Source organism: Triturus cristatus, chromosome 5_2 (genome assembly GCF_964204655.1).
Source record: "Triturus cristatus chromosome 5_2, aTriCri1.1, whole genome shotgun sequence".
NCBI classification, from domain to species: domain Eukaryota; kingdom Metazoa; phylum Chordata; class Amphibia; order Caudata; family Salamandridae; genus Triturus; species Triturus cristatus.
Window position 1 is genome coordinate 487,671,911 of NC_140588.1, and position 12,500 is coordinate 487,684,410.

The window sequence follows — 12,500 nt, forward strand, 5'->3', positions numbered from 1 at the left end:
CTGGAGTTATTACATCTGGGTGATTACATTAAGAATAACTTTATATTGCAAGGGTTTACATTGAGAGTGACTTTCCTTCACAGGTAGGTTGGTAAGTATAACTATTAACCCCTTAGAAATGTGTGTTTGTGTGTGTATCACTCTAGCAGCAATAGCACCACAGTTGTTCAAGTTAAGTCAGACTTAAAAGTTCATCTACTTTGGCTCCTTCATGGAAAAGTTTTATACTGATTCATCAAGTGAGGGGCAAGTAAAAGGGGGGTCCAAAAGGGTTGATTTCTTATTTTTATTCCCATAGGAATTTTTGCTCATGGATACAAGCAAAAACGTCTGAACAGAATTACCCCAAATTTGGCAGAAAGGTAAAACTTTACTCAGAAAGTGTGCTTTTCATTATTTGGTGTAAATTTTTGAGGAATCAGTTTCATCCCACATATTACTTTACTCATGACATGTTACATGACATTATTGGTGATATCACTAATTAGATTTAAAGAACAATATTATTTAAATTGCTAATGAGAGCTGCGGTACTCGGTATGGGCACTGTTAGAAATTGGGTCTCTTGTTGGCAACAGTATGCACCCGGTCCACGAAGGGACTAAAATCCTAGTCAGAGTAAGTTCGATACACACTAAAGGATAACCTGTGCTCACCCTCTAGTAACTTGGCACAGAGCAGTCAGGCTTTTATAAAGAGGCAACCTGTGAAGTATTTGTGCAACGCACACACAGTAACACAATGAAAACCCCACAAAATTACACCACACAGATTTAGAACAGTAGTGAATATCTTTATGAGAAAATCAAGACCAAAGTGACAAAAATCCAATAAGTAAAGATAAAGTTATGAATTCTTAAAGAATAAACCAAAAAGTAGTGCTGTGAGTCAAATAGCGCTTAAAGGTTACTTGAGGTCGTGCTGGACCAGAGCAAATCCAAAGTTCAGGTGACCGCGATACAACAATGATAAAGTACTTTGGATGGAGAAAGCCTCAGTGTGACAGGATTGATGGGTGCTAAAGTTGTCACTGTGTCGATTTTGAAGCAAAACAGCTGCCAAACCCACTTCTGAGGACCAGGACTAGATTAGCACCTCCGGCAAGTGGGGACTAACAGATGGGAGAGTAGAGCAGCAGGGTTGCAGGAAGTTTTTGATGGCCCTGAGACTTCAGAAAAGGGGGCAAGCCAGCAAGCCCTTGGGGTCACACTGGCTTCATGTGGGATGGTTCCAGTCATTCTCCTCAACAGGGCAGAGAGCACCAGGCAGCAATCCACCTCAGCAAAACAGAGAAGCAGTTCCTCCAGAACAGTCAGTCAAGCAGAGTGACAATCCTTGTAGCACTGCAGTCTTTACTACTGGCAGAGTTATTCACAGGTCCAGTAGAGTACTGTCTTAGTAGGGTCAGAGCCCAAGTACTTATTCCCAAATGTGACTTTGAAGTGGGTGTGAGTTCAAAGCAGATCCTTAAAGAGCACAGTTGCCCTTTCATCCCAGCCGTATCTTCCAGGCTATATGTGGGGGTAATCATCCCTTTGTATGGTAAACAGGACACTGCCTATTCACGTGTGTCAGCTCCCCCTCCCTCTTTCTGCCCAGGAAGAGCTATCAGAATGTAGAAACATGCAGATGAGTTCCCTGTCACACCCACCATTCCTGTGTTTGTGGCTGTCTAAAAGGAACACACAAAGTGTAGCTGTCACCCACCCCAGATGTGTATTGGGGACAGGCTTCAAGGCACACAGAGGAGTAGGAACAGAGAAATATCCGCTTTCTAAAAGTGTCATTTTCAAAATAGTAATGTTAAACCAACGTTACCAGTAAGGAGGATTTATCATTGCAATTCCAAGGATAATAAATGTGATGTAGCAACTCCTTTCTAATCAGGAATTACAGCTTAAAAGTGTTTTAAGGAATTCCCTATGCTAGACTATGAGAGGAGTAGGCCTTAGAGTAGTGAAAAACAAATGTTGCTGTTTGTCACTACCAGGACATGTAAAACTTAAAAGTACAAGTCCTGCCTTCTACTTACACAACACCCTGCCCTTAGGGCTGCCTAGGGCCAACCTTAGGGGTTACATGTGTGTGATAGAAGGAGAGTTTAACACTTGGCAAGCTCTGAGTTGTGTTTTTGCTTCAACAGTGTTTGAACGGAACGTCGCTCTGAGTCCAGAGCTCTCCTGAAAACTTTATCCATTATTTACCTACATCTATCGCCAACAACCACACCCTCAGCAACGCCATGGAGTCCCAGGTGCGCCAGAACTACAACCGCGAGTGCGAGGCGGCTATCAACCGCATGATCAACACCGAGTTGTACTCCTCCTATGTCTACCTGTCCATGTCCTACTACTTCGACCGTGACGACGTGGCCCTGAGCCTCGTAGCCAAGTTCTTCAAGGAGCAGAGCCACGAGGAGCGCGAGCACGCCGAGAAGTTCATGAAGTACCAAAACAAGCACGGTGGGCGCGTGGTGCTGCAGGATGTCAAGAAACCAGAGTGTGACAAGTGGAGCAACACCTTGGTAGCCATGCAGGCCACCCTGCAGCTGGAGAAGACCGTCAACCAGGCCCTGCTGGACCTGCACAAGGTGGCATCTGACAACGTGGACCCCCACATCTGTGACTTCCTGGAGTCCGAGTACCTGGAGGAACAGGTGAAGTCCATCAAGGAACTTGGAGATCATATCACCAACCTGAAGCGCCTGGGGGTGCCCCAAAATGGCATGGGCGAGTACCTGTGTGACAAGCACACCCTGGGGGAGAGCAGCTAAACTCCGGCCCGCTGTACACACTCCCAACGAAACCTCATTGTTCTATCATTTACACTGCTGTGACTCCCATCAAAAGGTGTATGTGAACTGGGGTTGTTTTATATGTTTCCAGGCTTCTGGCTGTGGCTACTGTGCTTGTCAACATGCTTCCAAGAAATAAAGGTTTTCAGGATAAAAAAAAACAAACATCTGCTTACGGTTTTAAATGCCAAGCAGAAGTTGCAGTCTCATGAACATCTTGTGTCAGCTGTTACAGGAGTCAGGGTATGGTCCCCAATGGAATGCATTTTAGAGAAAGCATGCTTTTGAGGGTCACAACAAGGAACACATTTGAAGGGTGATATGATAGCAGATTTTAGTCACAATGTAAATTGCTTGTTGGTAGTGCCATAATAATGTTAGGAATTGTGGTGTGTTCTAAGGTGATTTTCCCTCTGAAAAATTCTGATTCTCTGCTGGGATTTGATTAACCGTGCTTGAGAAAAACAGTTTTCTCTTGTGATTTTCATATGGAGGTTATGGAAGGTGTTTGAGAAGCTAAAATGAGAATACATTTTCTATAAGTTTGCATCATTGTCCTCAGCCATGTAAGAATAGCTGATATTCTGACTAAAACATTTACTGTCAACAGAAGCAGCAGCCTGTCAGTTGATTTCCTTGTGTTTGACTGCAACTTCACAACAGTGTTCTGATGAAAAACTAGAGTTTATAACAAAAGTTTGACACACCTGAAAGCTATCTTGGTGGAATCAAAGCTGTAAAAGTGAAAACATTTCCTACAGAGGATAATACAATAAATGAACAAAACAAGGGGTTTCTTTTTGTCATATATATATTATGGTTAGTCTCTTGAGAGCTAAAACAAGAACACATTTTCCCTACATTCTCAAATATCTTCCTGATTAATGTCAGAAAAAAACTGTAATGCTGAGTGAAACGTACTTTTAAAACTAGCAGCACCTGTCAGATAATTCCTCGTTGTTCTACTGCATATTCAAAACAGTGTTCTCAGAAACAAATAGAGTGCTAGCTTTCTGCATTTATGACAAATGTGTGGCATACTGTCCTACACACCATCTTTATGGACTCAATGCTGAAAGCATTTTCTTTAGAAATGCACAAAATGAGGCAGTTTTTTTTGTTATAGAAATTATGCTTAGTGCTCCAGAAAACTACAATGAGGACACTTTTTCTATATATTCTCTTATAACGTTCTCATCAATGTCAGAAAAAGTCTCATATGCTGAGTGAAATGCACCTTCAACATCAGCAGCAGCCTGTCAGTTGATTCTTCAGTTGTCTACTGTAGCTTCACCACGGTGTTCCAATGAGCAACTGGAGTGGTATAGTTTCTGTATTTATGAGAAAAGTGTGGCATGACATCTTGATGAAATCAAAGCTTTACAACTGTAAGCATTTACTATATAGGATACTGCAGTAAGTTAAGAAATGTGTAATTTCTTTTCATCATACAAATTGTGGTTAGTTTTTCTGGAGAGCTAAAATCAGGATGCATTTTCTATGAGTTCTCAAATGCTCTCTGGCATGTAGGAAGGTCCTAAAGAGGTACCATTATGGAATATGGGAGGACAGGAGTAGGGCATTGCCACCATCCAGATGCAGGGGTTTGAGCACATGAATAGTATTTTAGAATTTGCTTTCTGGAACAAACAGTTTGACTCTCTTTAAAAGAGAGAGAGTGGTTACTAGTCCATCTTGGTTTTTTTGGCAATGTGTTCCTTGAAGGTGAGATTGGTGTTGCGGGTGAATGCAAGTGACTTGTCAGTCAGTGAAAATTAGGGCATCAACGTTCATGTAATTGAGACAAGTTTATACTGTATCTTTTTTGTTGTTCTTGGCAAACTACAGGAATTCTGAGTTTGTTTGGTTGAACTTCAAGTAAGTGCTAAATATCCAAGTCTGGATAATGTGTATGCTGTGTTTGAGTTGTTGGATGTCTGAAGCAGAGAATTCTTTCAAGAAGAGTTGTGTATTATCAGTATATTGCTAAACTTTAATGCTGCGATCTTTGAGTAGTATGTAGTCTCACAAGGACAACCCCTTCTATGCCCACGGGAACTAGGGTCAGTGTTATTTATATACAAAACAGTGTCCATGGTGGGACTCTTTTCAGAAAAATATTGGCAAGCCACTTTCCTCAATTTGGGTAGGCCCCCATTCAATCTATTACAGAACAGAATCAGCAGAGCACGGAGATGGAGTATTGACACATTGCATCTGTACTTTTCAATTGATCTTAACAGAGTCAGAACTGTTCCAACTTAGCCAGGACTTGAAAGTGCGGAACCACGTATAGGCAGATTGTGACATGTTTATCAGTACTGGTGGTGACATTGGCATTACCAGCTGAAAGTAGTATTCCCCCGAAAGAATTAAGCCAGACATATAGACGAGTCCCCAGACTGGACTACACCCTGACCAGTGGATAGATATCTCCTGGTAATAAGTCAGACAACTATTGTCCTGGGGAGACCCCGAGATTCTATAGGGGTCAAAACGTCAACAAATGTTTTCACTTGGTTGCTTTTGAGTAGTAATTGCTTCACATGTTGTAATGGGATATACATATGTGCATTTTCCTGTAAATACTTAACCAGTGAACCTTTATTTCTTGCTACTTATGTGTATATTGTATATATGTTTTTCACATTTGAGCACTGCGTCGCCTGCACCTGCACCTGTATTATTCATTATATCATTATCTCCATATAGAACTTTTTAAAAATAACACGGAACCAACCACAGAAACCATTGTCAGTATATATGTTCTGATCGTTGTTTTTACTTATGTTTGTATGAAAGATTACCAAAGTGTGTAGGCACCACTTGGTGTTTATGAATAATACATTGAATGGGGGCTTGGCCAAACTGAGGAAAGAGGGTTGCCAATATTTTTCTGTGATCTTTGAGTAGAGCATCAAGCGGCTCCATGCAAAGGTTGGAGATGAGAGGAGACAGTATGGAACACTGGGGACTCTGCAGGTGATAGGGATCTTTTGTGATCTGGAGGTGCGTATGTGAGCAAAATGATGTCAGTTGGAGAGGTATAAACCAGTGAAGGAAATTGCTGGTAAATCCCATTCAAGACGCCAGGATATGTATGAGGGTGGTATGGTCGACTGTGTCAAAGGCAGCTGAGAGGTCCAGCAATATCAGGATATAGTAGTCATTTTCATCACTATTTAAAGAGGCATTTTGTACAAAGAGCAAGGTAGAGGTCTCTGTGTTGCAGTGTGATCTGAAGCTAGACTGGTAGTTGTGCAGAAGATGGTTAGCACTGATGTGATTTGGGGTTGAAAATAGACTGCTTTTTCAATGATCTTGCCAATGTATGGTAGGTGAGTAATGGTCCGGTAGTTGGTGAGGTCATCGGTGTCTAGTGTAGGTTTCTGTAGCAGTGGGAGTATCTGGCCTGTCTTGAGAGCTTCTGGGAAGATGTCTCGTGTGAGAGAGTCACTAACGATCGTAAGTGGTAGTAAGAGAGTAACCCCAGAGTGACCTTTCATGAAAAACAATGGTAAGAAATCATCTTCTTAAGAAGAAGCTTTGAGGGAGCTGAGTAGTTCATCGAGGTTTGGGAAAGAAGTGGCTGTGAGGGTTGGCCATTGAGAGATTCTAGGGGAAGGTTTACGAATAAGAGATGAAGCAGGCTTGGTATTGTGGATGTGCTATCAGATCTTCTGTCTGTTTTTTCACTGAAGAAGAGGTTGATGCCTGTTGGATTTGGCCTTCTCTGCAGTGTCATTCCCCAATTGCTTTCCTTTCACCATCCTGTTGACTGAATTGGTTTTTGTTGATATTTTAGAATTTGTGCACTTTACCTCTTCTATCCATTGCTAAAGTGCTTGTGATCATTCATTTAAACATAGTAAAATTGATGTACACCAAATTGGCACATTTAATTTACTTGTAAGTCCTTAGTAAAGTGGTACTACATGAACCAGGGCCTGTAAATTAAATGCTACTAGTGGGCCTGCAGCACTTATTGTGCCACCCACTTCAGTAGCCATGTCAACCCTGTATCAGGCTTCCCCTTGCAGCTCAACAGAATCGCCAATGTGCAACACATCTTCGATGCCGAGCTCTCAGTTCTTCATCGGAAGCGACGTAGCACAATGCAGCCTTGACACAAGTAAAAATCGTAGACCTTGCAGCTCGTTGTGACCCTTTGCTGTGCAATGCATCCTTGACGCAGACCTTGCATCACTCCTCAGGACTGCTGCTGCGAGCCGTAACTCTCCGCAACCAGGGTCTGTGGTACATTTCTCAGCAGGACTAACTTTGTCCCTTATTCAGCCTATGCTCAATCATTGTCTGCCTGAACTTGTGACTTTGTCCCCATCCGGAGAGTTCAGATAACTACAGTTGGTGCTTCGTGCTTTTAAGCACTATTTTTACTTGAATGTTTAAGATTACATATCTCCATTTCTACTGATTGTATTTTTTGTCATTTTGGTGTCAAATAATTTACTAAATTTTACTCTATTTTTATAAATTGTTGTGGGGTTTTTCTTGTGTTGTTTTGAAACTTTATATCTGTTTGTGTGCTGCATAAATAATTTACACATTGCCTCTAAGTTAAGCCTGACTTATTTTGTGCCAAGCTCCCAGAGGGATAGGCACTGGTTAATTTGGTGTTTGCTTGTGTTTAAACTTGACAAGAATTGTGGTTGCTGCTTGAGTAGGGTTTCTTCCCCCTCAACCAGTAACCGAGTTTCCTACAATGGCATTCCACTTTTCTGTGGAGTGGAGTGGAGTGGAGTGGAGCGGAGTGAGGAATAGTTGAGTCCAGCAGGCGGTTCATGCAGTGCTTGATTGTCTTAAACAGCATTCTTCTTCTGGGGGTGGCTTCATTGATGGTGTTGGTGCAGTAGTTTGCTTCGACTGACGTGATGAGCTGCCTTAGAATTCCACTAAGTGACTTCAATATCAAGAGGACCTTGCGAGTTCTATTTTGATGCCATTTTCTTTCCTATCTGCAGATGGATTGTTTACTGTCAGCAAAGGTCATTAGAGTACCAGGGTGCTGAAGGCTTTGTTTTGCACTTGCTTGTTGTATGTGGGGAAGTGTATGTCCACATAACTTTTGAAAACTTGTTGAGAAGGGGGTTGGCATCAGACATAGATTTGGTAGGGTGAGAAATGAGTTCAACTTTAGGTTGTCTATGCAGAGGTCTTTGATGGATCTGAGGAGTTTGTTTTCTCTTTTGTGTTGTTTGTAGGGCACTGAGCAAGAAAATAAGAATGCCAAAGTGATCATTGCAGTCCACAGGTATGAGTGGTTTGCATTATATTGTTGGTGATATTGAGAAGACATTGTTGACGATGTAGCCTTTGGAGTGTGTTTTGTGTGACATGCTGTACCACATTGAGTGGATCAATGAGGTTAAAGAAAGTGTTGCTTGTTTTTTTAGATTATGTTGCCTGGGAGGTTGAAGTCACTTAAGAGGGTAATGTGGGCATGTCAGATAGAAGAGTTGGTGAGGAGATCTGAGAATTCATCAATGAATGCATTGTTCATCCTATTAGGTCTGTCGATAAGATGGAAGGGGATGATCTGATTTGCAGAGTATGCATGAGGTGGAAACGATTTAGTGCATCTTCCTGTATATAAGATGAGCAACATACTTTTTATTTTCAGGAAACAATTGGGAGAAGAGTTAAATACATTTATGGAAGAAGAAGAAGTAGTCAACCCCATTGGGAGCCCTGAATGACATCTGTTAGAGCAATAATGGAGAGTAAGGCTGCCCATATGTGTAAATTTGAGAGGGTTCTCAGGCAAAGTTGGACAGACCATTTACCTTCCTCTATCTCTATTAGATTGTTTAAATGACCTTTTGTGCAAGGCTTAACCCCCTAATGATTATTCAGATTCGAATGCACTCTGAGTTGAAGTCAATGCCAAGAGAGGCATTTTGGCTTGTGTACATGGATCTGCCTTTTTGAGTGTCTAAAATAACATGGCATAGCAGGCTTGTTTGTGAAACACAAATTGAGCCTCCAGAGGTTCTTTAGACCTTATTGATAGAAAATTGTACTTATTGTTATTGAACTCCATCGTCCTTCCTTTATCAACCTCTGATGGATGGAAGCTGGACCATGCAGCTCTGAAGTCAATACATTATTTAAGTAAGCTAATAGAACCGGCTTCTGTTAAATAATTGGAAAGGACATATGCTTTTCTTGCTGATATCATACTGAATGGTGCAGATTAGGATTAAAACAAATGAAGGTAGTATTGACCAGTGTACTTTCAGTGATGGGGTGATCTAACATTTAAATCTGTTGATAATAATTGAAGAGGTTAAGCCAAATGACAACATTTTTGTAAGATTCTCGATTATTATGTGGGGGCAATAAATGTTATAAACTCCCACAAAGATATTAAATCAATTTCTTTTTAGGTAAAATTCTTTTACAATAAGAAAAACTGGGTTTAAGCCCTGGTAACAGAAAAGGAGGCAGTCTTTTCTGCAGAGAAACCGTCTCAAGAATTTAAGCAACACCAAGGCAACTTTAATGTCTAGAAACCAATCAACAATAAAATAACTATAATGACTACAACAACCAAATGACAACAATAAAATGAGAAGAGAAAATTTAAAAAAGATGCCCAAATGAACAATAAGGGTGTAAAACTCAACATGGACTAAACCAGACTATTATACATTAGCGAAAGTGCCCATCAGTGGCCACTCTTGCACCAAAAATACACAGGGGTTACCAGCAAACTGTTGTCCATGCAATCTGGGAGAGTAGGGGCAGTGTCAGTTACATTTTGGCTGGTACTTTCATATGCTTCCAATCTTCCTGATGCCATTCTGGAGGATTCAGCCTCAGACCCAATGTGGAGAAAAACAGGGAACACGGCTGTTACCCCGCATGCCATTACAACGCAAGCGTTACAACGCATGCATTGTAACAACACGTGACCATCATAATGCATAGGCCTTTACAACGCATGCCTTTACAACAAATTTTGTTGTAAAGGCATGAATGGTTAAGGGAAATGCTCTTCAAATGTAAGTAATTGGTAAGTATGGGTTTTGAGTGGTATGGGTAATTTTAGGGTTTAGAATGGGTATGGGTTTTGAGGTGGTGGCAAGGGTAGTTTTAGGGTTTAGGGTGGGTAGGCGTTTTGGGGTGGCAAGGGTAGTTTTAGGGTTTAGGGGGGTATGGGTTTTGGAGTGGCAAGGGTACTTTTAAGGTTTAGGGTGGGTATGGGTAATTTTGGGGTGGGTATAGGCTTAGGGGTGGCATGGGTAATTTTAAGTTTTAGGGTGGGTATGGGTTTTGGGGTGGCAATTGTAATTTCAGGGTTTAGGGTGGGTATGCATTTTTTTGGGTGGCATGGGTAATTTTAGGGTTTAGGGGGACATGGGTTTTGGGGTGGCATGGGTAATTTAAGGGTTTAGGGTGGCTATGGGTTTTGGGGTGGCACGGGTAAATTTAGTATTTAGGGTGAGTATGGGTTTTGGGGTGGCAAGGGTAATTTTAGGGTTTAGGGTGGCTATAGGATTTGGGGTGGCATGGGTAATTTTAGGGTTTAGGGTGGGTAGGGTTTTGGGGTGGCATGGGTAAATTTAGGGTTTAGGGTGGGTATGGTTTTGCAGTGGCATGGGCAATTTTAGGTTTTAGGATGGGTAGGGGTTTTGAGATGGCATGTGTAATTTTAGGGTTTAGGGTGGGTATGGGTTTAGGGGTGGCATGGGTAATTTTAGGGTTTACGGTGGGTAGGGGTTTTGGGGTGGCATGGGTAATTTTAGGGTTTAAGGTCGCTATGGTTTTTGGGGTGGCAAGGGTGATTTTAGGGTTTAAAGTGGGTATGGGTTTTGGAGTGGTAGGGGTAATTTTAAGGTTTATGGTGGGTATGGGTTTCGGGTTGGCGGGGGTCATTTTAGGGTTTAGGGTGGGTATAGGTTTTTGGGGTGGCAAGGGTAATTTTAGAGTTTACGGTGGCTATGGGTTTTGGGGTGGCAAGGTAAATTTTAGGGTTTAGGGTAGCTATGGGTGGAAAGGGTAATTTTAAGGTTTAGGGTGGCTATGGGTTTTGGGGTGGCAAGGGTAATTTTAGGATTTAGGGTGGATATGGGTTTTTGGGTGGTAAGAGTAATTTTAGTATTTAGGGTGGGTATGAGGTTTGGGGTGGCAAGGGTAATTTTAGGGTTTAGGATGGCTATGGGTTTTGGAGTGGCAGGGGTAATTTTAAGGTTTAGGGTGGGTATGGGTTTAGGGGTGTCAAGGGTGATTTTAGGGTTGAAGGTGGGTATAGGTTTCGGGTGGCTATGAGTTTTGGGGTGGCAAGGGTAATTTTTATGGTTTAGGGTTGGTATGGGTTTTGGGGTGGCAAGGGTACTTTTAGGGTTTTGGGTGGGTAGGGATTTTGGGGTGGCAGGGGTAATTTTAGGGTTTACTTGCGCTGTGGAGAAATACAGCCGGGAAAAACCTCTCTAGTCTTGCTTTCTGCTACAGTCAAACTACAAAACTCTTCAGATGTTATGTAACTTCCTCTTGGCCATTCCTGAACCTCAATGACAGTTGTGTTTACCTAGCTGGATACTAGAAAACAGTCAGCTAATAGGAGGCGATCTCAGCCAATTTCTCTAGTCGGGCTTCTGGCACTGGTCGCAGCCCCAACTAATCTGCCGGCCCTCCCCCCATGATTTCTTTCCTTTGACTTTCCATCTCCTTCAATCTACAGGAGGCTAGCAGGTCTGACAATTGAGACACTGGGAAATACTTCCCAAGCTTGGGTACTGAAGGGGTAGTAGGATCCACAGCCTTAGTCCCTCTCTATGTAGATGCAGTTAGATTCCTATTCTTTTATTCTTGCTCTAAACCCAGTTGTATTGTCAAGTGCTGCTGTTCGAAAGCTTTTCTCATAAGGTGTCCAGCAAAAATATTATCTGAAGAATTGGTAAACACAAATATCGAGTCTTAAATATTGTGATGTCAAAATTATTGTGGATCAGAATATGGCAGGTGACAATATTGTTATTTTTTACACGTTTATTAAAAATCATTAAAATATTATTGTTTGCTATATTGTTATAATGTATATTGTTTTAAGTGCATTTTGTTTATGGTATTGTTGCATTAACCCATTGTGTTTCTTTTTTGTATAATAATCTTAAGAGTGAGATGTTGATTTTATAGGGGAAGTGGGTGGTGAGCAAATAAACATTTTTATTTTATATGTGTGTTTTGTTTAAAATTGGTGTGTGATTTTGTTCTTTATTTTTTTATTTTAAAAAAATCATATATTATATATCAATTTCTAATTTGTTTATAAATTATTTTAGAGATTTAAATATATGCATGTTTTTTATTAATCATATTTTTCATTAAAAAAATTGTTGGCATGTTTTTTAAATAAAGGTATTTTAATAATTTGTGTTTGTTATTGGTAAGTATACATTTATGCAATTTGTTTTCAAAATTTAGAATATTTTACTTTTCATTTTTACACAGTGTACATTGATTGTTGTTTTAAGCTAAATATAGTTATAAATTATAGTTATAGTGAATATGTGTGTTTTGTTGTACTTCTCCAGATTTACCTTATTTATGTTATGCAGTTTGCTTTTTTGGGACTATTAAAATGTTTTTTGCAAAGTATTATTTTCAATTTAGTGTCTGTTATAGTTTAGTGAGAGTACGAACCCTAAAAGTCCAGCACTTTCCCCAATGTTGTTAAGTTTGG

General features: G+C 40.8%; 1 pseudogene; it reads left to right on the forward strand.

The window, feature by feature from the left end:
- The first annotated feature begins 2,209 nt into the window (after positions 1-2,209).
- On the forward strand, positions 2,210-2,773 carry LOC146823194 (ferritin heavy chain B pseudogene; annotated as a pseudogene).
- Positions 2,774-12,500: the final 9,727 nt, after the last annotated feature.